Below are 26072 nucleotides of genomic sequence, written 5' to 3' on the forward strand. Positions count from 1 at the left end.
AAATTGTGAAGCTCGCTCACACTCACTCCTGAAATATTTCCTGCGCTTAGTGCTCATTCGAACTCGAACTCAAGAAAATTTTCTTTAGCCGGGCTGACACTCACGAAAATGTTCTTCAACCGAACTCACTTAGACTCAAACTTGCCAAAATATTACTCACCCGGACTCATTGAAATGCACACTCATGGCTCTATCTGAATCTGAGTGAATCAATCGACTCATGAGTCCAACGTGGCGCCGGAGCTCTTTAACGCGAACATCTTGTGTCATTGGTGCTCTTCTGGGCGCCTTTTGATACTGTACTCTCGATTACGAGCTTAGGCGAACAATACTGTTCAGCAGACGTGAGTATAAACACTAATTTAGGCAGGCTGTACCTGTCTGTAGATTGGGGTGGGCAAAAAAGCAATGGAACTCACTGAGACTCGATCAAGAAACTCGTGAGAATAACATTCACCCATACACTCAAGGCACTCAAGAATCGATGTGAATCTCGTTGACTCTCTAATGAGTTTGCCGACTTTTTTACGTTCTTCACTGGCCTCACTCATTGCCTAAATTCGTATCTGCTGGCCGCGGAGAGGGTCCTGTTATGAACACCCCGAAAAGCGCACAAAAGGAAGCTCACAGCGACAAAGCCTGTGAATAGTTATGTTCTTAGCCAGAGCTTATGGTCACATTGTGGCTACGCGTGAACATTTCACAGCAGACCCTGTTTCACAGGGCATGTAGCAGAGTTTGAAGTGCCAAAACGAACCTATTTTTGCTAAATTTACGCTCATCAAAAGAGATGGCTGTTGTGCGAGTTGGTGCTTTGACATAGAAACCATCGTGAGTGCGCAGCTACACACAACACACAGAAAGAGACACACGAGTACAGGCGCAAACTACTAACTGGTTTATTCAAGGAACATACACATCTTTATTATGAACACACACATCAGTCAGAGAAGTACCGGCTAAGTGCGGCCGGCAGCTTTTGGTGACAGCCTGCGTAGCTGAAAGCGCGACGTTCGATCGTCAGTGCTCCTTGTGCGAACATCGACACAAGACAAAATAGTTGATTTAGGTTTATGAATATCTAAACTATACTTTACAGTTATTCTCACACTTTAAATTTGTGTGCACACGAAGCAAGAAGTGCCGGTTACATATATACCAACGCGGCCGGCACGACCGGTTTAATGCTCGCTGGGCTGGGCACTGGGTAAGACCGCTCTCGACGTGGTGAGTTGGGATGTTTGAAGATTCTGCATTTGAGCTTCGGAACATTTCTAACACTTACCTGAAGTAAGTAGAAGGATAAGCATGGCCAGACATACATTTATGTGGTGTGGTGGAAGTGAACGAATGCTTTTTTTCTCGCCTCCGCTGGGAAACCTCGCGAAGCGATCGAGAGAGCTCCTTTACGTTTCGTCAACTTTGCGGCAAAAACAATTTCCTGTTTCTGTTAGGAGTGGTATGCAGCTCCGGGCTTACAAACACTGCAACTTGGAATCGTTACAGCAGAACACGGATGAGGTGAATATGGCCGGTATATGCTGGGGAATATTCGAAAAAGGTGCATAATCATTGCTGCGATACGTACGTGCGCTGCAAAAATTACGTATGCTCGGTACATGTTAGGGTAGCATCTCCCTGTGCCGTCGAATGAAGCGTTCTATATTTAAGGACACCGAAACATACCACGGCACACACTACAATAGCGTGCACGCTGCGCTGGTAGAAGCAGTGCGTGCTCCAGTATTCACCAGCGCTTGCCAGTGAAAATTCCAGCGCTTTTAGCGCTTCGCAGTGCGCACCAGCATCACAGCGGTTAAGCCAGCACCCCTACCAGTGCGACACAGCTTTTTCCCTGTGCGCCCAGCGAAGTGCCAGTGATTACAAGCGTGTACTAGTGTCTCCAGCGTGTACCAGTGCCAAAAAACGTACTGGCATCACGCTGTTTTTGCAATAGGGATATTTTAAATTCGTGGTGAACACAATCTCTTTAACGGAAAAAATTGAGCCCTTAAATCTTCCGTTGATCTATTCATGTCGAGGGTCTTGTTCTTGTAGACGTAATACCTTTAGTGTAGGAGGGCTTATTGTCAGCTACTCACACGTAAAAAGATCACGTGCTATGGACCGTGCCGACTAACACTCTTAGGTTTACGTGCTCAGAAACACTCGATAATGTAGACTAGAGGAGAGCCGCCGCTTTAGCTCAATGGATAAGAGCATCAAATGCATTATGCGAAGGTTGTAGGTTCAGTTTCTGCCGGTGGAAAGTTGTGTGTTTGTCCGGCTCAGTTTCTTAACATTTTTATCGTGAATGCTGTACTACAGTGAAAAAGCTACTAATAACGTCTCCTGGATTTTTCATGGGCTGATTGCCTGTTCTCATTGAAGCACTGTATATACATCAGCACTGCTTTGTAACAAATTTTCCTTTGAAGATGGTGCTGCATCTTTGTACATTCTGTCTCTTCTCATGCATTTGCTCGGAGGAGCATTTGCAGGCGAGTTAACTTGTAGGATAGGTATGTGAAGACACGCTTGTTGTCTACAAAATATAAACAAATATTATGTGCTCGAACACGCATGAAATCAACTTTACAGTGGTTGCCATACCATTATTTGCAGAACACCTCTTTGGTTTCCGTCTAAACAACCCACCACCGTCTACGTCTTAAGCTTATGTTGGCTTCCACAATCCTTGCAAGTACTCTGCTAGCAGACTTCTTCGGATGAAGAGGAAGCAGACTTGCATGTGAGCACAAAGACTGATGTCTCTGTTTTGGCTGTGCATTTTTATGGGTCATGCATATTTACATCTCAAAGGCAATTATCTGGAACGTTAAACCCCACATATCAATCAATCGATCGATCAAAGGCAATTATCGTGGCTCCCAGAAAGCCTTTATTAAAGAAAGTTGTTTGTGTGGTAACCACGTGCATGCGGTTTTGTGTTCATGTAACTAGCCATGTTCGCATGAAAACCACGTTAGGTCCCACCTCACTTGGCGCTCTCTGAAACCGAAATTGTTACTGAGCACTGTAAAACCTGTTTTTAGGTAACTAACCATTTTATTCACGATGAGTGTGTCAATACCTACTTATTGCAACAGAAAAAACGCTGTGCAAATTTTTTTGTGTGAGTGCTCAGGTTGTGTCTATGAACGAAAAATGAGCCCTGAATGCTCCTTCCGTTCTCTGATATCCAGGAGGTCAGTGGCTCAGACAGGAACCTTATGTAATGATACACTCTGTGAGTACCATTGCCGTGTATAAACAGCAGTTTTCAGGTTTCTCGGAATCCTTGTGTGGGTTGATGAGTTAGGCCCATTGTTGAAGACAGTGTATTTCTTGCATTTAGTTCAGGTGAAAGGGTCAGGGAGATGGTAGAGGTGAAGGAGAGTACAAGGTCAACTGACGCATGTGTAAGCATGCTCATCGCTCATTTGAGATAAGGAGCACTCTTTTTGATGTGATATAGGGACGTGAGCAGTTAGGATACATCTTTTTCATTTCACTTATACTGATATTTTTATTCAGGTGCATCGTTTGATGCTTTCATTTCTTGTGTTTTTTTTTCTGTGTACAGCTAATCCTTGCTGTAGCTAGATGGACAGGTGAACAGAAAAATCATGGTGTTGCGAGGGTTTCGTTATTGGAAAATAACACAGTACTTATTGAAGTACACAAAGATGCATACCATCGGGGAAGAAAATTAAGGACAGAACGGAAAGGACGTCACTTGCAACTAGCTTTATTGTCGGAAAATCAGCGAAACATATAAGCGTAGCAACCTTGGGCGCGCACATTACCTCACATGCTTGTCAAAAAAGACGCAATAAGATTGACAACAAAAGAATTATGAGAAAAAAGCCCCTAAAGAAAAATGATTCTAAGAAATTAAGTTCCCCACCACGCAGGACAGCAGATGTAATACTAACATGCGTATCTCCATTCTTTTTTAATGTAGTATATGCTTTCATGATTTCACGTGCAAAGGTATAATTACTCTTTCCAAGGACGGATACACTGGAAAAGCTAGCCTGCACTCTCAGGAACCACAAGGTACAGGCTAATGTGCCAAAGCATTTTTTTTTCACAGCACGTTCCTGCTCCCTATTGTTTTCCTTTATGCACCGGCACATTTACCTGCACATTGTGGTTCCTTCAAGTGTGAGGCTAGGTTTTCCAGTGTATCCGTCCTTGGAAAGAGTAATGATACCTTGGCACGTAACATTATAGAAGCATACTATATAAAAAAAGAGAGATGCATGTTAGTGATACATCTGTTGCTCTGCATGGTGGAGAATTTAATTTTTTAGATTCTTTTTTCATTTAGTGGCTTTTTCGTCTTCATTATTTGTTGTCAATCTTTTTGCGTGTTTTTTTACTAGCATGTGAGGCAATGTGCACGCGCATGGTTGCTATGCTTGTATATTTTACTGATTTTTTGAAAATAAAGTTAGTTGCGAGTGACGCTCTTGATGTTCTGTCCTCAATTTTCTTCCTCGATGGTATGCATCTTTTTGCAATTCAGTAAGCATGCACCAAAAAGTCCAAGAAAGAGATTTAATAAAGTAGCAGTCGCACTCCGGCAGTATCTGCTCTGCATTTTAGCCATTGTTTGCTGACAATCTACGCTCAGCCTATTGATATGAATTGTATTGCGTTAAAAAGCTTACATTCTCCACTTTCTAATGACAGCTAGTATTGTCGCATAGTCTGAAGCGGCATTGCGTAGCAATCAAAACAGTGCGAGCGAAGACCAGTGCTTTTGCTCCACAAGCCTCCGTTGCACTGGCGGTGTGGCAAAACTGTTCAACATAACCAAATGAAATTTCCTGAGCCTCTTCATAAAGCATTATGCAAGGTTTCTCTGAAGCAAGATAACCAGTAAAGCAAACAAAAAGTCATACAGGCTTCAATCAAAATGGGCAGAACAAAGTAACTTTATGAGTGATTAACTTTTTTTCTTTTTTGTGTAGGACAACAATATTGAATGGGTTTCCAGGCTAGAATGAACTTGTTTGCGCAAATTTGTTTTGCATTCTGATGAATGGCTCACGAGTTATAACTACTTCATTTCACAAATTTATGGATCTACTTGTTCAGGCATTACCGACGAGGCGAAAAAACGGTCCAAGATGAAAATCTAAAATTTTCAATATTGAAGCAACAAGCCTTCTTATGAAGAGAAAATTGTCGTAATTTAATTAGAAAAATGTAAGACAGCACTGAATTTGGCTTATTTTTTTGCTTGCCAGGTTTGTGCAAATTTATTATTTTTCTTTTATTAATTCACAACAGTTATTGCACATTAGCAGGACCATGTCGTGTTTTGTTATTACCAGTGCTCACTAACTTTGTGGAGCAGTGCATCAATAAAAAACGTTCAACAAATAACCTTGCGAAAATTTTTTGGTTTTGGCATCATCTGTGAAAAGAACCATGAAGTTGTCGTGTGTAAGTTCTGACGTTTATCAAAAGTGATGCCGCTAATAATAACTATGCCGCGAAACAGGTATGGGTTATTTCTCAAGCTTTCAGACTTCAGCGTCTTCTAGCCCTGTGGGTAAATGTAGTGGCTGTGTCTCCAATACACAATGTAACCTCAAGAGGCTGCTGAAAAAAAGAAAGAAAGAGAGGGAGTGACAGAAAGAAAGAAGGGAAGAAAGTGTGCTACAATCCTCACCAGGTGGTTTGGCAATTGTGTCGAGTATTCCAGGACCTGATTGGTTGCTCGCTTTTGTAGCCAGGGGACTGCAGAAGCGTTTCCGAAGTACACAAACAACTTGACCTTGCCCTGTAATACTTTTGCGACTTGTAGGACATTATGGCACTCGTTGAAGGGTAGTACAACATTGGACCTTTTTCGAAAGACTATCCTGCGCATGCGAAGGGGTGGTAATATGGCGCACATAGCATTTTTTCTTGGGAGGGGAGGTGGGTCACAACGCCAAGCAGCCTCTATAAGCGTTGCACAGGGTAGCGAAAGGTGCTGAGAGGTCAGTCGGATTGTCTGCAAATCATTCCTCAAAAATACCAAGCCCCCGAAATTTTTTTACAGATGCGTGGCGGATAGCTTCAGAGGCCTCAGAACACCAATTTCTATTTCGGTAACCTCCATGGAGGCGCTTTTCAGACTGGAAAAGGACCCATTGACAGGTTTGTGGATAGTTTGCGGGCAAGTTTGTGCAACACACACTTGCATATGCACAGTAACTATACTGTAAACTGAGAGTTATTTAGCCGTATTTCCTTGACTGCAGCAAAAAGTGCAAATGGCTGCGTGAACTCTATAGCGTCCACAGCCACGCGCAGCAAAACAATTGTGAAGTGTCTGGACACCTTTTGAAATTTGGAAACAATATTTTCAGTACACCAACTTCTAGATAAAAATTGTGTTTGGTGGTGTATTACTTACACTGCCATAGTGTAAGTGTAATACTCACACGCTTACGCTATGTCAGAAACTTGGCTGAGTGACCCCAGTGTCGGAAACCACTGCCTACACAAACTTGACCAATCGAGAAAGCATCAAGTTCTATCGGACCTCTCCCGCTAGGATGCAACTTTACTGTGCCGCCTGTGGTTAGGAGTAGCTTTTACGAAGGCGTACTCCTTTCGCATAGGAATGGTGGATAGCTCTTGATGTGAATCATGCGACACGGACGAGACAATAGAACATCTACTGTGTTCATGTGAACGTTTTGCGAGTGAACGCAACTTGCTACACGAAACGTTAGAGACACTAGACAGTAGACCTTTTTCCGAAGAGAAGATCCTTGGTTCATGGCTCTACGCGTCACAGGCCAGCAAAGCGACGCGGGCACTGCTAAGCTTTCTAAAGACGACCGGACTACGCGACCGCTCATAAGCGTGCAATGGACAAGGTCACATCAATACACATGTTGCCCTTCACCTCTCTCTCTCTTCTTCTTTAATCCCATCACCCCTTTCCCAAGTGCAGGGTAGCGAACCGGACGTGCGTCTGGTCGACCTCACTGCCTTTAGTTTCTTCCTTTCCTCCTCATCCTCCTCCTCCTCCTCCACACTCCCACGGTAAAACATGTATTGCGAATGATCATTGTGTCCTCGAAAATCATTCATGTGACGCCACTTGCTTGTTGTAGAGGAGAGTTACTAGTCTAGCAGAGAGGTAGCAGGAATAAAGCTTGAACTGCGTGAAAAAGAGATGACGTTCACAAAAAATAGCAAAGCTTTGCTTTGGCAAATAATCTGTACGCTCAAGTAGGTCATGTTATGCCTTACTTTCTAGACACACGGCTTTCACTGACCAAAGCGGGACATTACTCATTTACTTTTAGCATCGGCGCCCAATGACACCTAGAAGAGGAGACGTTCGCAGAAAATGTATACGCACTCAAGCGTAGTCCTCCAATGAACCTTTTCGAGTGCTCAGTGGGTGCAGCCAAAATGTGTGAGCCGCCTATTCTTCTGCACTGCCCAAATGACAAATGCGATACCCAGACTAGTTTCGCAGCTTCCACTCGCTAATACAAAGGTGCCAATGAGCTAGCGTGCTGTCCAGACATTGAAGATGGTAAAAGCACGAAGAATATAGGGGGGTGGGGGGCAATTTTAAGTTTGAAACAAAAGAATTGGAACTTTGAAAAAAAAGGCTGTGCGTGAGTTTTTGCGATAGCTATCTCACATGTTGATGCTATGAGTACTCACATCGGTGAGCACTCATAAAGCAATCGTTTCGTGTGATCGCTTTGTATACCACACCACTGTGCTGGGGTTCTGAAACTGGATTGAAAAGATCTGCACTACCATGTGCACGAACTGATCAGTTTCTGACAGGTGCACCATCACATTCGTGAGAGCGTCGTAAATGCGCAGGTAGTGTGCGAAATTTCTGTCTCAATAAGACTCCTGAAATCTCATATGCATTTGTCTTAGAGGATTTGAAACGCCAAAGCAGCCATCTTTTTCTGCTCCTCGGTCCACTGTATTCCTTTGCCAAAAGCTTTCGGCACCTCATGTGGTTTGTCATTTTCTCAGGGGTCTGCCCAATTTAGACCAAGCGGCGATGTCAAGCGATGACGTCATGACTTCAAGATTTTTGGTGACCTATGATGTCAGCCAATTAACTTGTTTAGCGCTCGTTTAGAGACAGTGAAGGGCACATTTCGAACTTGATAAGGCCTCTAAACTTTCTCGACTATGTGTACTGTGCTGTTTATTTTGTAGGAGCGCCTTAACCTAATGAACTTCTCACACTGAATTGAATACTGCCAAAGGCATATCAAATTAAATACCTACTTTTTGGATTAGAAATCAAAGTGAATATATTATCATTAGATTTGTTGTCCAAAGTTCAACGAGTGTAATTTGTATCTGTCTTTCAAATTCGTTGTGGTGTGAGGGGAACTCGTTTTATAGTTGAAAGAACTGACTCTCATAGGTTTCACTAAATCTGAGCGCTGCATTCGTGTATGTAAGTGTGAGACCGCCCTCCAAGTATGAATGTCGGGCTCCTTAACCTCGTCTTTCCCTCTGCCTGCTCACCCCGCTTGCACCACATCATCACCGATGTCAACCCGATCGCCATTCATATTCTTGAAGGTTTTAAGTAGCTATGTAACAAAGAAAAAGAAAGTGGCCACCCATACATCGGTTCAGCGATGCGTGTGACTTGTAATGTTTTGAATGACAAATCCCTACAACAGTTCATGCCCATGAAATTACCATTTTTTATCTCACTGCAAGGCATGAAATGGGGTTTTGAGTAATGATAGCCAAGAAGAAGCAAAAGATAGCTTCCCGCGTAGCTTCTGCATGTAGCAACATTAGTATCAAGCGGACCATGTGCAACACCCGCAGTATGCAAAGGGGTTCAAGGGAACAACGGAGCGAGAGTAGTCTGCTCTGGTGTTTTAACAAATTGCCACATCTAGTGGCCACGTGATCAAGTAGAGAAGGTGACGTTTGACATCCCGGGAAACGGGCTTGCGAACATCGCCAGCCATCGCTCATGTCTACCAACCAACTACGTTCTCACTGAAGGGTTCCTAGAACGAGTATCAATAGCACTGGCAGTGACTAATGCTACAGGCTGGAGAGTAAAGCTCCGAAAAGGGGGGGGGGGGGCATCTTAGCCCTTTGCGGTTGGAAGAGTGCACGATGTAAAGCAGAGGTGTAAAAAGGAAAGTAAAAGGACAGGAAAGCGTGTAGCTTACATAGGCCGCAGCGACGTCTGACATCATGCCCATAAATGCGCTGCCTCCCAAAGACTGGTGTGTAGCTTTGGCATGCTAGGAATGTTTTGAAAATACAGGCAGATGTTCAGAAACAATGAAAGTAAATGGTTTGTCAGAACTAAAGGTGCTTTCAAGTGGAATTTTGACGCTTTCGTCTTTTTTTTCTGTTTTTGTTCAGTATGCTTTAAGCTCCGACGGAGGCTATGTAGAGTGGTGCCTATTAGAGTAATTTGAGTGTCAGAGAGACGTGATGTTGTAAGCGAATAGTGGTAATATTCATGTAATCTGTTGCTCTATACCAGGCAAAACGTTGCTAACAAAAGTTCTACCAGTATAATTAAGGCTAGGCATGGTACCTGAATTAGCCATGTTTTGTTGTAAATTTGCAGCTCAACATGATATTCAAGGAAACGCCTCTGCGAAACCGCTGATACAACATCTTCATGAAGAGGAAGTACATGAATTTTGAATCTTATGTGGCAAACTAGAGCAAAAACAAAGCTTCTCCTATTCTAAAGAAATTGGGAAATTTCACTTCAGGCAAATGCATAAAATTAGGTGAAGTTTGTTTTGATGATTTAAATTTAGAATTTCGAATCTGAAAGAGTGACGACCAGTCGTTGAGCTAACTACCAACCAAGAACTTGGTGGTCAGCTGTTGCACTTTTTGAATTGACACAGGTGGTGTAGCCAAAGAGAAGAGACGCATAGCTAACACTTTGCCAAGAAAACAGTTCACTAACAGTAGCATATATGGGATGGTACGTTATCAGTAGTGAAGACATGGTATGAATGCTGAGTGGCAATGTTTATTTTGCCTCAGTAGTGAAATATGCAAGCAATGATAGAAAGCAAGTCTATAAATAGTTATTTTTGTTTGAATAAAAACAATTTTTTTTTCTCTGGAAGTAATTGAACTATGCCAAATTAACACGAAAATAAAACTCTGCTCCTTAGTGATTGTAATATGTGCTCCGTCTTTACATAACAAAATGTAACAGAAACTACACAGACATTTCGCTTTCTAAGTGAGTGGCATCCCCATTATGCACCTCCACCAAATTACCAAAGATCATTGAATTCACTGCTTGTCTCGTATGTTTTTACACATTCGGTAGGAATCCGTGGTTGTTGTTGCACGCTGACTGGTCACGACGGTTGAACCACGACTCGAGAAGCTTTCTCTTCCGTCACGTTTGTTACCAAATCAGCGTCGTTGCAATATGGAAGTTGAAGGCTTGCCCCATTGTGAAGTAGTGTTTGACGAGTTATCTTTTAAAATGCGTAGCTTTGGTGATCTCTTCTTTTGTGTTCTCCTTAAGCACCATTGACCGCTTATTGTCTGTTTTGCAGATATAAGTAGTGTCGCAGTCACCACACGATACCTTGTAAACAACAGGGCTTTTATCGTTCGCAGGGATGTGGTCTTTGGGCTTGGTGAACACGTTTTCCAAGGTACAATGAGGTTTGAAAATGGTTTTAATGCCAAGCAGACGAAGCGCTTTTTGAACAGAGTCTGACAAACCCTGAACGTACGGTAAGAAACAATGGATGTTGTTATTTATCGTGGCACATTCCTTGTTCCCTTTCGCGAGTGTTTCTAGGTGTCGTTGATAAACATTCTTGGATAAAGGCTTTGTTTCAATGCACCAACCACATATTTCATCTCATATGACTGCAAATTCTGATAAGAACAAACAGTGATGTATGCAACACCACATGCATCAGTGGAAGAGGCAGTAAGCGACCAACAAGGCTCAATGAGCACAAAGAGGAAATTGCAAAAAAAAATTCACGCATGCCACGCATTCCAAGACGGATCTCATCGAACACTGCTGGACAACAGGACATGCCTTTGACGTCAGTAATCAGACGACGCTGGCTCGGGGACAAAAGGGGGGAAGAGAAAGCTTCTCGAACCACGATTCAACCATTGTGACAAGTTGGCGTGGAACAAAAACCGCGCCCACATACTTGATGTGTAGAGACGTACGAGACAAGCAGTAAACTGCGTGATCTCCGCTCATTTGGTGCCAGGGCATACTGAGCATGCCAGCTGCATATTTGTCGAAACGATTATGTAGTTTTTGTTATATTTTGTTGTGTTAAGTCTGAGCTGATATTATTATTCATGAATTAACCCGTCTTTTCGGACATTTTTGCATCTGCTCGTTATATATAACTCTGCTTCATACTGTGGTGTACCAAAAACTTTGTAACTTTATTATGATGTTTTGCGTAAAGCTTCTTTATTTTGTTTTAGGTACATATGCCCGTGCCGGAAGATGAAAATGAGATGCACAATTTAATCTTACTTTGCCACCAATGCAGCTGATGAGGAGTGACAGAAAGAAATACTACTCTGTGAGCGTGATCTGTTTAGTAAGCACCATGCTATATGGCAATTTTAAACTACTGGCAATTTTTGTGAATCAATTATAATAACTCAACGAGCATTACCACCCTAAAAAAAACTAGGTAAAGCTAATACGTTTGAGCTGAAGAGCTCAAAATAAGAACATAAATAGGCTTGAAATGTTGATTATTTGCCTTCAATAATGAGTAAGGAGCCAATTATTCAGCTCAATATGGAGCTTCACAAATTTCATGTCTGCACAATTTAAGTTTCCTCACTGCTGTGTTTTTCACTGCTAGATTGTTACATAGCTTTCTGGAAGCCATGGCAGAGCTTTCATAGGATTGATCGTTCAAAAACACAATGAAAAATATATACACCATAATAATTCAAATTTAGCCCAATAGTTTTTTCCCAAAAATTTTGTATCAAACTTGCAGGGTCGGTTTAGACTCAAGGATATTCGAAAACGCGCCATTTTGTATTGAAAAAAGTGGTGCAGAACTGGTGCCATTTAGACGGTAATGTAGCGGTTAGTAGCCGAGCCAACACCTGGCTCAAGTGCACACATGAAGCCTTCATTGTGATCTTTCTGGCAAGCTTTGAAGCGAACCGTTGGTCATTTCGTGTCACGCTTCAAGTGGTCTATGCGTGGCTTAGTTCAGTGGCGCCAAACAAGCGGTGTCGTTATAGCTCCGCTCATAAAAGAAAAGTTGTCCAGCTGTGTAGTCGTTATCATACGTTCAAGCCAGGCGAGACTTTGGAGTGGATGAGAAAATTGTGCGTCGGTGGAGGGTCTGCTGCTGCAACGTCGGGTGCTTTTTTAAGAAGTGCGGCATATCCAGTGGGCTTGATGGCACTGAGGATTGCGAACTGTTTGAAGACCGCGACTAAGAAGTCTGCGACAAAAGAAGCAGGGACTGTGAGGCTGATTGAGAAGTTTAGTCCAAGTATTTGCTATGTTCCTGATGACAACGATCTCAGTGAAAAATGAACCGAGGACTCCATCTTCCTATACTTCCTGTGGTCGTGATAAGACCCAGTGTTCTACAGCGTTCCCGAGTTTGTCGTCCGAGTTGAAGCGTTTCTCTATCTGATGTTTTTTCATGGGCATGGAAATCTTTGGTGCTGAATCGCAGACAATTTGACACCGGATGCTGCCAAAAATCTGACAATGCCATGCTACTCCTTAATCTTCAGGCTTTGCGATATGAAGACCATCCTGTCCTCTCACGCACTTCCACATCAATTGGACCGCGCCCTCTATAAGAGCCTCAGCTATTTCGTGCGCGTGTGAGCACCCAAACATGATCCAATCCATGGTAGAGACTCCAATCTCGTCCTTCATCTTAGGTGTCTTGCTACGTTCTCCCATAGCGGCATAGGCATCTATGTGAATGGTCATAGTGTTACTCTTTATACCTTTTCATTTCGATACCTCTTGTTGCAGACCCATCTTGTCAGCCGGTTCTCTGCATCTTTAGTGAGGCGTTCTTATTTAATTATTCTGTTTGCTTGATCAGCTACTAATATGGGTCTAATCACTTCTTCATAATGCAGGTGCTGATTGCGAACCAATTGCCTCGCATCGTGGCTTGTTCCACGGTCGTCACAGCCATCACTCTGCAATTGCTGTTTGCCGACATCGTCGACAGTGTACCCCTCTTGGACGTGCCCTGACCTGGCGAGCTTGTTTACTCAAGTTGAACCACATTGACAAAGTCTCAAGGATAGACTGGCAACGTCAATATGCTGCTCAGTTTGCATATGTGAACTCCACTAGGCATGTGAGCTGAAGCGGAAGTATGGTTGGTAGTTGTTTCTCTGGTGGTGATGCAGGTTGGTGTCCATTTGTCATTCTACTCAAAAAGATTCCATTTCCTGTGCCTGCTGCTGTTCCTGCGCCCACAAGTATGATTGTATGTATATCCTTAGTTGACATTTACAGTGTTATATTCTTTTGAGAAAGAAGCTACCCAGTCATAATACTCGTTCCGAATACATTCGAAAAATTAATTTCTTCTCTAACGACTTCCACAAATCAGTGAGAGTACTTTGCCACTTTTTCAAAGATGCGCATAACCACTTGCTACAAAGTACCAAGTTGGAAGCTGCATTCACTGCAGATACAAAAAAGTTGAAATGCTAAAATTAGTGGCACACACAACACAAGAAATGATAAATGAAAAATACTAGACAGTTATGCAGAACAGCTCATAACAATCGAAGATAACTTGAGCACACCTCTAGATACAAATTATTAAACATGAACTGAATGAACAAGAATGATTGTTTCGAAGCAATTTGATCATTTATGGTCCAATGAATGAAAGGACAACAACTTGATAGAGAAGTGAACAAAAAATAGTCCCATGCCTTGTGTATTCGTTTTGTGATCAATATTTCTCGCTTAGTTATGTCTGGGATGTCACGGTCCTGTGCGAATTACACTGAGCAGTTGCTGCACTGATCGCATTTCATTTTCTCTGACCGGGTGTCGGCTACCTTGAATTTTTAAGGCGTATTTTTTTGTGTAATCTAGGGGCAACATTTGTTGATCCGCTTTTTACTGAATGCATGCCAGCCCATAATCACAGAGTTCAGTTGCTTTAAAACTGATAAGAAGCTTCTTTTGATGTGCAATATGTTTTGCTACACAGATATCCGCAGGTTTTTCTGTTTTCGTAAAAACAGGTTCTTATTTTGAAAGTTTTAAGCTCCGTCAAAACAAGCTGTACCTGAGTGGGATGTGCTAGTTTTTCAGCGCTGCTATATTGTCTCTGTTCATGAAATCGTGACAGACAGTCAACGACAGTGGTAACCGTGGTCGTATATAACGCATGTCTCACTGTTTGAAAATTATTGACAAGGCAATGGCTGTCTATTAGTATTCGTATCTTCCTATGTTTTTGACACAAAATTTCGCCAGCCTCTTCTTCCTTGCCTATGCACCTTGCCATTAATATTGTAAATGCTATAGATAAAAGCTTTTTGTGAAACTTTTTCTGAGATTGCATAAACAAGATTTCTTTCCATTTTGCACATTTACTTATTTTTTAGGACCCTGGAGTTGACATAGTATGAAAGAAACTTGCAACGTGTCTCGTTCATATTTATTTATTTACATATACTGCCAATCCCAACAGGGATTATTGCAGGAAGGGCACATACATTGTGAAAGGGCAAGCTTGATACAGAGGGTACTCACTGAATTATTGTAATAACGAGTGAGACAAAGCCGACAGAAATACATTTGATGACTACATCAGTACCACTAAAATACATTCAGTAGCATAGGACATCAATTCCAACTAGTACTGAAAAAAAAAGAATAGTGAGCACTTCAAACAGTGGACAAGAAAAAAACAGTTTGTCAATTCTGATGACAATAAATAACATTCGAGCAGGGATGAAAAAGTTTCCAGTGATTGACTGTTTGTTATACTGATTGGCAAGTTATTGCACTCGCGAATTGCTAGTGGAAAAAAAGAATATTTCAGACAGTCCGTCCGGCACTGATATTCATTCAGTGTCTGAGAATGTTTTTGTCGTGTTGGCCATGTTTCTTTAAATGACATGTACTTTGAACTGTCTACGTTTAGCTATGTCTATGTTCCATATTTGTTATAGAATGCTTAAAATGTGTTTTGTAGCACTCCCATTCTTATCTTGCTTTGTGACGACAAATAAATAAAAAGTAAGTAATCTTCATAAAAGAATGTCTTCTCTTTTTCTTTCATATAGCATTCAGGCACTTCGAGATGTTCTTTCCAGCCTAAGCTGTGGGACTACATGTCCTCATGGTTGCTGGGATTCCGCACATAAAAATACTGCACCCTCAACACATGTTTACTTAGTGTATTCATTGTTTACACAGCGACAACACACATTTTTCAATGCTGTAACAAAAATGCAGCAAGTATATCACGTGTGTTGGAAGATTTTCGACTTGAACGGTTTGTTCTGGGTCTTACGGGCACGCTTAAGTGTGTTCTGACAATTTTTATAGCTTGGCTGTTCTAACACCACTTGTTTATGCATGCACGAATGCGTTGATAACGAGCTGTTAGGAAACAGATTTTCTGTGTGGACATTATTTATGCAATTTTTCACACCATAGCAGATATTTTTCCTAGCCAAAAGCGTCAGGGTAAATCCCGTAACAAGTAAAGATGGAGAAGAGCGGCTATTTGGGCTAGCTGGTCAAATTTCATTGTAATAAGGCTTGGAGGGCAAGCTTGAAAGTGATGGACGAAAGGCAAACAGAAGGCGAAGAATGGAAGGCAAAGAGGACAACATGTGTTGTCTGCTTTGCCTTCCATTCCTCGCCTTCTGTTTGCCTTCCTTTCAGCATTTTCGTGCTTGCAGTCCAACCCTTAGTACAATGGAAGTCAAGATGCCTTTTAATATTAAGGAACACACAGTAGTATATATTTTCTGCGCACGTCGCGTAAAAGTCAACACGTCACACAGCAATTTTGACACCACGTTGCTGGTATATTGCGAAAACATTGCCATGATGTTGAAAATGTGATCCACGATGTTGCCATATCGTCCTTGTTGTTACAAGCAACGTTATCGTGGGATCAAAAAAAGAGGACGTTAGGCGCTTTTAGGCAATGTTGTTGACTGGCATCTGGGCACTTTCATTCAACGTTGGGATAACATTCTGCGTTACTTTGGAATATACATAATAAACATATTCAGAATCGAGTAAGAATGAAACCCAGGCTATCTACGTGACAAGCAGGTGGTGTACGACAGAGCTATTGTATTTCCTAAAGCTACTTCGAAAAAAAAAACACCACGTGGTTGTCATGTGTGCTTGCATAGTGTGCATGTGGAGTGTGAGCTCGGCGGAAGAGTTGAACTGAATTGTAGTGGCACCGGCCTGTGACGCCGGTGGTGTTGTAAGGGAACCCCGCTTACAATAAATTGCTATTTTGGTTGATAAATTGTTACGTGAAGACTGTGTTTATTAGCTGTAACCATTGATCGTGGCTAAGGCGCGTCAACTGTGGCCTGCTGTAAATTAATGTTCATTCATTCAGCACGCTTGATCATTGTGCGTTAAGAAGTAAACGTGTATAAGAGAGTGTCATTTGCGTTACTTTCCAATTCGATCACGTACGGAATCATTATGAATTATGACTATTATTGAATGTGTTTTCCTTGAAGGTGGCCTGACGTATGCCGGTGTATGCATCCGTACCAACAAGCATCTTTAAGCTACCGTGATACTCGAGTTAATGCATGTTGCAGTATGCTGCTTTTTTCTGTGTAGCGCTCGCAAAGCTTGCATTTACGCTTAGGTGTTCATGCAGCCCGTGTCAATTTTGAGGGGGCGTTTTAATTCACTCGTATCGTAGGTTGCCTGATGCGGCCTGCACCCTTGTATATTGAGCCGTTCATTAAACGTGAACTGTATTAGAATAAATCATTCATTACTATTGACGGCCGAACCACTGTACCTTAAGTATGCACATTTAAAAACAGTAGAATGCTTGTAACGACGAGCAAAGTTTCGAAATGAGAGCGCACTACTTAGACACGGACAGAAAGACAGGGACAAGCGCTTACTACCCACTGAAAACTTATTCGTCACTATGTCACTAGATGTGGTTGTTAAGTACAGTTTGATAACACAGTCGTACTTTAAAAACACAAAGAAGAGCGCACAAGGCTTAGGATTGAGGCAGCATACATAGCGCGTGAACACCTGACTTGCGTCAGCAAACAATCGTTAGCCCTGTCCGATAAGGAGCCAGCATTTATAGACCATAGAAGATGCCATATGAGTTAAGTAATCACTCGAAAGCACAGTAGGCGTTGGTAGGGTGGGGCTGACTTACATAGATCTTTTATCGGTTCTGTTATTTTGGCCCGTCCTTTGGTATTATCGTATGTGCCATGATACTGTTTCATCTGTCCGTATATATTTCATAGTTTTCGGAATAAAGTTTCAGTTGGTAGTAAGCGCTTGTCCCTGTTTTTCTGTCCGTGTCTAAGTAGTGCGCTCTCATTTCGAAACAGTCATGTATCACTAACTCGCCCAATCAACCATATTGACAAGCAAATAGTTAGTAATAGGAGCTGGTAAGCACATACTACCTTTCTAGACATTTTAGTTACGTAAGCTTGCAGACACTTGAAGATTGCAGCGGTTCTTTGGCGCATAGTTACTAACTGTTTGCCATGCACCTATTTGACGAAGTTGTCCAACAAATGTTAGATGTCATTATCACGAATGTGTAACAAGCTTTTATCAGCACGGGCATTTGTTCAAGTTCATTGAGGCACTATTCATTCAGTTGATTGAGTACATGCCCATCTTGGTTTTGTATCTTATATAGGCCATGTTGACGCTATATTAGGCGAAGTTAGCATGACATATTCTTTGTGTTATATTTGATTAAAAGTGATATGGTAAGATACTTCCAGCACCTGTTACAATTGTGCACTCTCTAAACAAAAAGGCAAATATAAAATATTTACACTAAAGCATAGCCGCCCAATGGCAACAGTTACGTTCACCAAACATACGACTATGAGGGCTCCTAACAGCACTCAGAAGCTGAAGGTGTCGAGTGAATTTATCGTTTTGTATGTGTGTGGTGTCGAGAGTCGTCTGGGTGTATCAATTCAAACTGATGCTATGTGGTTAGTGACGTAAACACGTCATTAATTTCGCACAATGTTTCTCACAGTTCGTTGCTATAAAATTAGAAATAATTTGTTCTTTACCTTTTCATACACTTTTCTGCATTATTATGCGAGGCGTATAAGAAATTACTAGTACGAATATCTCACTCCCACTGAGGACCACCACTATATTTATTTACCAGAGTTTTATTACTTCTCCAAAAACGTCAACGAAATTGGATACAACCAATAGTAAGGATGCGCCAGTCTATTCTTTAGCAGTTAGAAACTTTTCGCATTAGCTTCTCATGAACCCCAACCGCCCGAGACGTGTACGCTCAATGTAACAATCACAAATAAGTTGCGGATTATCTCGAAAAACAGAAGCGCGACACTCAACAGTTGACAGGAAATGTCAAAGTAGGAGTGCGACCAGTCAAAATCAGCAAGAATTCGACATGTCGGACCCTTCAAAGGTAACAAGGTTAAAAGTGAGCGAGACAGAAAGAAGTTAGGAGAGAATAAACGCGTGAGAAGGAGGATCATCAGGGGCACATAGGCGACTTACTGGCTCGCAAGGTCAGAGGTTCCGAACCAGGCTGTTTTTTTTTCACACAATGGAAACATGAACTTCCAAACAGTTAAGAAAAGGCCAGGCGACCTACGAGTCATGTGAAGTTGAGAGCTTCTGGGCTATCAGGCGGTATTGTGCAGTGTTGAGAAAGCGCACCAGAACCCTCTAATTAAATATTGCGGAGCAGTCTAGCGTGTAGTTACGAAATCCGGTTTGATTGCAGATGCCAGACCATTCGCAATTGTATATTTATTCAAAACACGTGATAAAGAAATCGTTAAAAATGAAGAGGTCTGGCGTGCGGCCTTGCTGGCGACCACCTGCCGGTAATGCACTTCTTCACCAGAGCGGAATTGGCCACCATGGTGCAGTACTTGGCTACTACATCTCATATGAGAGTACTAATAAACGCCTGGCCCTCAGTCCCCAGCGGCTGCAAAGCAACTGCCCAAGGCAGTGGTCAGACCTTCGACGCAGTTGAAGGTGCTAAGAATATCTGGGTCCGAACACACCGCCTTTGGAATCTGAACGTGGCTGCGTTCAACGCTGGGACGCTATTTAGTGAGGCTAGTATACATGTCTTATTCGAAGAAGTAGAGAGTGTTTCATGTGATATAAAGGGGCTCAGTGAATTCAGGAGGACACGGGAAGCTTATACAGGGCTGAAGATCGGACACGTCCTATACTGCCGCAGAATAACTGTCAGAAAAGAACTAGGAGCGGGGCTTCTTATACACAAGATTATGGCTGGCAACATAGAGGAATACCATAGCGACAGTGAGAGGGTGGCAAGTAACCTAACCAAGTTTACAAAACACACAATATGAAGGTGGTACTGGCCTGCGCACCTACATCGTGCCGTGATTATAATTTTGTTGAACAGTTCTATGAAGACTTAATGTGAGCCCTTAAAATTTAGGGCAAAGTATACTATTCTGTGAGGCGACTTTAATGCCAAAGTAGGCAAGAAACAGGCCGGAAACCATGCATTGAAGAATATAACATTGGCTTTGGAATTTCAGAAAGAGTTATTAAGAGCTAGAGTTCACAGAACGTAGTACTTTTCAGATATTGGATACCTTTTTCAGTATACCAGCTAATCGTCAGCAGACATGGCGAAGCCCTGATAGGCAAAATGAAAAAGAGTTCATTATGTGTTCCCCCCCATGCATGGTACTGGATGAAGAAGCAGTTTGCAAGATCCGATGCATTAACTGCAGAAGGGTAAGAGCACGCATTAACCTAGCTTTAAAAAAAAACAAAAACAAGACACCAAATAATGAGCTAGTGGTGAGCGGGAAAGTACAGAAATTCAGAGTTTCACTTCAGAATAGATTCCAGGCTCTAAACGAGGTAACCGACGCTAGCGTTGACACAATGAACAATAACCTTACTAGTATCATCAGAGATTATGCAATAGAAGTCGGGGGTACAGTCTCTAGACAGTACACTGGCAAACTATCTCAGTACACAAAAACTCTCACTGGGAGATGACAAACAATAAAAACCTCAAATGCAACCAACAATCTGTAGGTGGTGGAGCTTTCGATGCTAATGAATAGGCGCAAGGTAGCCGAAATCAGAATGTATAACGTGGAGAGAATTCAACAGGCTGTAAAAAGCGGCAGAAGCCTAAATGATCCAAAAGCAGGCTTGTTCATAGGTAAAAATCAGATGTCTGCTTTAAGGGAAACGGAAGGCAACGTAATATTCAATACCGATAGGATAGTTGAAGTGGCGGAGTAGTACTACAGGGAGCTGTACAGACGCCGAAACAACAAGGGTGATATCGTAAGGAGCAATAATAGGCCAGAGAAATTCCACATCCTAACAGTAATTACAGAGGAAGTAAGGAAAGCCCTGGAAGGAATGCCAAGAGGCAAAGCCGTTGGTGGGGATAAGGTGACAACAGAGCAGATGAAAGCTGTCAGAAAAACTTTGTTTGAAAAACCGGCTACCTTATACACAAAGTGGCTCTTTACGGCAAGGGTACCAAAATCTTGGAAAACGCCAACATCATTTTAGTTCTTAAAAAAAGGAGACTTCAACAACATGAAACACTACAGGCTGTTCAGCTTATTGTCCATTCTCTGCAAAATATTTACAAAAGTATTAGCTAATAGAACTAAAGCAACAGAGTTCAATCAATCAAACGAACAAGCACATTTTATGAAGGCTACTCCAAATTATAGCATATTAATACATTGCATAAGTTAAAAGACAAATGCGCGGAATGGAACCATATCTTATGCATAGCTTTCATAAATTACAAGAAGGCGTTTGACTCAATCGAGACATCAGCAGTAATGCACGCATTATGAAATCAGGGCATCTACAAACTCTACATAATTATACTGGGAAAAATCTAGAGCGAATCCACAGCCACCATAGTTCAATATGAAGAAAGTGACAAAATCCCCAAAGGAAGATTGGTGTAACGCGGGGAGACACGATCTCTCCAATGCTGTTCAAGGCGGTTTAAAGAAGGCATTCAGGGGCACCAATGGGGAAGAGTTAGGGATAATAGTTAATGGAGAGTACCTAGGTAGCCTGCAATTCAATTTTGACCCTACCTTGATGAGTAACTCAGGGGACAAGTTAAGGCTCATGAAGACTGGACGGAAAGCAGAAAAGTATGCTTGAAATAAACGTGCACCAAACTAAACTAATGTGCCACAGTTTCAGAAGAATACAACACTTGGCGATGCGTGGAGAGAAGCTGAAAGTTCTAAATAAATATAACTACTTAGGACAGGTAGTAACCGTGGAGGTGAGCCATGAAAGTGAAATAACTAGAATAATAGGAATGGGTTGCATTACATTCGGCAAGCATTCTCAAATCATGAATGGTAATCGGCCACTAACCCTCAGGACGAAGGCATATAACACCTGAATCTTGGCGGTACTTACATATGAATCAGAAATCTGGAGGCTTAGTTATAAAGAGGTTTGGCTTAAATTGAGGACGATTCAGCAAGCGATGCCAACAAAAATGATAGGTGCAACCCCAAGAGACAAGAAGGGAGCAGAGTGGGTCAGGGAACAAACTGGGGTTAAGAATATCAGATTTGAAATCAAGAAGTAGAGATGGACATGAGCCGGGCACGTAGCCCGTAGGCATGATAACCACTGGTCATAAGGGTAACTGATTGGATTCTCAGAGAAGGCAAACGCGTAAAGGGGAGACAAAAAGGTAGATGGGCCAATTAGACTAAATAGTTCGCAGGCATATATTGGCAGAAGAAAGCAGAAAGCCTGGTTGATTGGGGTATCGTGGGAAGGCCTTTGCCCGGCAGTGGGCGTAGTCAGATTGATATTGATGATGATGATGATTCATGTCTTGTAGTAAAAAGAGTCTTCATAACGCTTTTATTATGGTGGGGCAGAAGCTAGAATCGTGCCAGACATCAAATTGTGTTAAGTGCGTGTGTTATAAAGGCCTATCCATTCAAAGCGCTCAGACACTTAATCAAAATCAGCTGAAAAAGCATGAACAAAGTGAGCAGCTGCGCAGGTTCACATCTAGAAGTACCCTTTCTTCGGCTAGTTGGTTCATGGTCTCGTAATAGTCACAAAGAAACGGCGGTTTTGTTGTCGAGTAAAACCAGCCATATCTTTGTCACCCGTACAGGTTCCCGTCTTTCCTATACGGACGTGTAGGGGGCCGTTCCCTTATTCACAAAAAAAAAATTGACGGATGCGTGGGAGCTGAGCGGCCATGGCATCACCAACAAGCGCCTACGCAACCTGGACGATTCTTCCGTCACTTACCTCACTGACACTATCAACGAGATATGGAAAAAGGGTGAGATACCCGATGCTTGGAAACTAGCTCACACGGTTCTCATACCCAAACCGGGAAAGGCGCCGAGCCTAGATAACCTACGCCCCATATCTCTCACGTCGTGCGTGGGCAAAGTGGCTGAGCACGTCGTCCTCAACAGGGTTGGTCGATACCTCGAAGATAACGACTACATCCCGCACCACATGATTGGCTTCCGACCAGGGTTATCCACTCAAGACGCCATGTTACTCCTAAAGCATCAAATTCTAGATGGCGGAAACACTCGGGACACTCGTGCAAAACTCGGTGTCGATTTAGAAAAGGCCTTCGATACAATAACGCACTCGTCAATCTTGAAAGCGATCGCAGCCCTCGGCCTAGGTCATCGATTTTACTACTTTATCCGCTCTTTTCTCACTCGACGCAGAGCCGTCCTCCGAGTAGGAGACCTAGTGTCGGAAGAAGTGGAGCTCGGACAGCGGGGCACTCCTCAGGCATCCGCCCTCTCACCCACGCTCTTCAACCTCGTGATGATCGGGCTTTCCGAACGACTTTCAAAAATAGACGGGCTAAATCACACTATCTATGCGGATGATGTAACCATATGGTGCTCCACAGGGTCGGATGGCTTCATTGAGTCCGCCCTGCAAGAGGCTATCGACATCACCGAGTCTTACCTCAACCACACCGGTCTCAGGTGCTCACCTGCGAAGTCGGAGCTTTTGATACATTTGCCCAAACGCCGGGGTGCCAAGCCCAAAGGGTGTAAACCTCCGGCGGAACGCAATATCACCCTCCACACCAGAGATGGTCGTACTATACCCAGGGTAGACACCATCAAGGTTCTCGGCATGATCATCGAGTCCCGGGGAACCAACACCCAAACAGTACACAAGCTCAGAAGTAAGACTGAGAATGCCATACGACTCGTACGTAGAGCAGCCAACAGGCACCATGGCCTCAGAGAAGACAACTTGCTGCGTCTCGTACACGCGTTTGTTTTGTGCCATTTTACCTACGTTGCCGCTATACACAAGTGGCTACGTGCTGAGCGCGATCAACTCAATGCGCTTATTCGCAAGGTGATCAAACGAGCCCTTGGCCTCCCTATCACCACTCCAACGTACAAACTCCTCGAGCTTGGTGTACATAACACGCTAGAAGAGATCGCTGAAGCTCAGGAACGTGTGCAATTGACCCGACTCACTACCACCAAGGCGGGCCGCCATATTCTGCGCGAGCTCGGCTTCTTCTCCTCGAGGGCCAGGGACCCCCCACAGTTGACTCTAATTCCCCGTGAAATCCGCGACCTTATCACGATCGCTGCCATACCACGAAATGTACACCCCGAATACAACAGAGGCAGGCGCCTTGCGCGGGCGACCGCCATTCTCAAGCGCATAGACATGGAAGCGGACAACGTCTCGTTCGTGGACGCCGCTGCCTATCGCAACAACCAAGCCTTCGCCGCGGTCGCGGTATCATCCGCGCAGCAGACTGTTAACTCAGCCACAATCCTCACCCGAAACCCCGAAGTAGCGGAGCAAGTAGCTATAGCTATAGCTATGCTCGACAGCAAACGGGAATTCATCTACAGCGACTCCAGGCCGGCCATCAAAGCCTTCGAACGCGGAGTCATCTCCGACCAGGCGTTACGCATCCTGCGCAATGCGGACCCAAGTGCCCTGAAGCACCACACTGTCATCTGGTTCCCCGCCCATCTCGGCTAGGTGCCGGGTGCCCTATCCAACCTCAACGAGATCGCCCATGATGCAGCGCGCGCCCACTTACCGACCGCGCTGCCACAGGGCAACCTCATCTTGCTGGGTTGGATACCAATCGGGATGCACCAATCACGTACAATGAAATTACAAAACACTTTTACTTGGAACGCCGCATTTTTCCACCCCCACATCCGAAACTTAACCGACCGCAGGCATTAACCCTGCGCCTATTACAGACACACACGTACCCAAACCTTGCCACGCTTCACATTAATTATCCCGATGCATACCCCAGTGACACATGCCCATCATGTGGACACACTGCGACACTCGAACACATGCTCTGGGAGTGTAGAACAACTCCTCCCGACTCTACCTCAAGCAACTGGGAGAGGTCCCTCAGGAGCTCACTTCTCGCCGACCAGCAATGGGCTGTTCAGCAGGCCCACGAAGCGGCCGCCAGGTACTCCCTGTCGGTCCCTACGTGGGAGGCGCACGCTACGCGCTAAGCGCGTCCTGCAGGACCGAAATAAAGTTTTTTCATTCCATTCCATGCGTTGGAGCCCTTCCCTTTTAAATGCAAAGCATTTATTAGCAAACTTCGGCTACTTTGAGTGTATCTATCCAGCCGCTTACGTTTGGGTGCTTTCGTGGTCACCCTCTTAACCTGACGTGAACCAAAGTTAGTATGCGAGGGTAAGATGGTCTGACGAATATGGCGCGCTGGTTAAGATATGAATAATGTCACAATCCCGTCGCGTACGTCATCAAACACTTCCCGCAAAACAGTGGCACATACCCACGGGTGGGTATGTGCCGCTGGTATGCGGGTATGTGCCACAGGTGATTGGCACTTAGTATCTACTCAGAAATGACGAAAACGTACAGGGGTAATTTTAACGTGCAAGTGTCAAGAAATACGCGATATCGGTTGCACCGACCCGACGAATGCAAAAAATAAATGTCAGTGTCCCAGCTGGAATTGAAACCAAGCATTATGCGTGGCAATGAAGCATTTCACCGCAGAGCTACGCCAGGTCTCGGAACTGCTTTTCAAATAGATGCTAATCTTCGTGAAACGTCCATAGTGGTTGCCGCCTACCCAACTTGATAAACATTTCATATGTACTCCTTAGATACAGCCGTCACGTCGGGTTAACGTCAATCGTTGTTAGTTACCATGCGCTGAAGTTGATTTAAGTAACAATGTCCAGGGCCAGCATCTTCGCGAGCATCAGTGCTTCTGATTTATTTATTATTTTTTATTTTTATTTATTTATGTATTTATTTATTTTCAAATACTTCAGCTCTATAAAAGGCAATTGCAAAAGTGGGGTACATTTTCATGAACAAAGTACACTGAATACAAGGTTGAACAATCATCGCAAAGAAAAAAGAAACAATGAATACTTATAACAGTGCGTGTAAAAAATCAGACAACGATAATTCACGAATACTACCGGGTAAGTCGTTCCACCCTTCAATAACTCGAGGAAAATAACTGCTCTTGAAAAATGTTCGTGTGCGTAAACAAAGGCTTTAAGTTGAGGCTGTGGTAACGTCTAGTTAAAAGAGTAATAGCATATGAGATGCCAGATCCTGGTGTTGCTAATACGCATGTGCCAGTTGGCATCGTTGCGCAAGTGCAAACACATGGTTATATAAACATCTGCAACTCTTCAACATATGTCTGTGCGGGCAACATTTGTACTTACATTTAGCGTTTATGACGTGTCGCTCAATAAAAACTTTCACCACGGTCATCTTG

This window comes from Rhipicephalus microplus, chromosome X (assembly GCF_043290135.1).
Source record: "Rhipicephalus microplus isolate Deutch F79 chromosome X, USDA_Rmic, whole genome shotgun sequence".
Taxonomy (NCBI): Eukaryota; Metazoa; Arthropoda; class Arachnida; order Ixodida; family Ixodidae; genus Rhipicephalus; species Rhipicephalus microplus.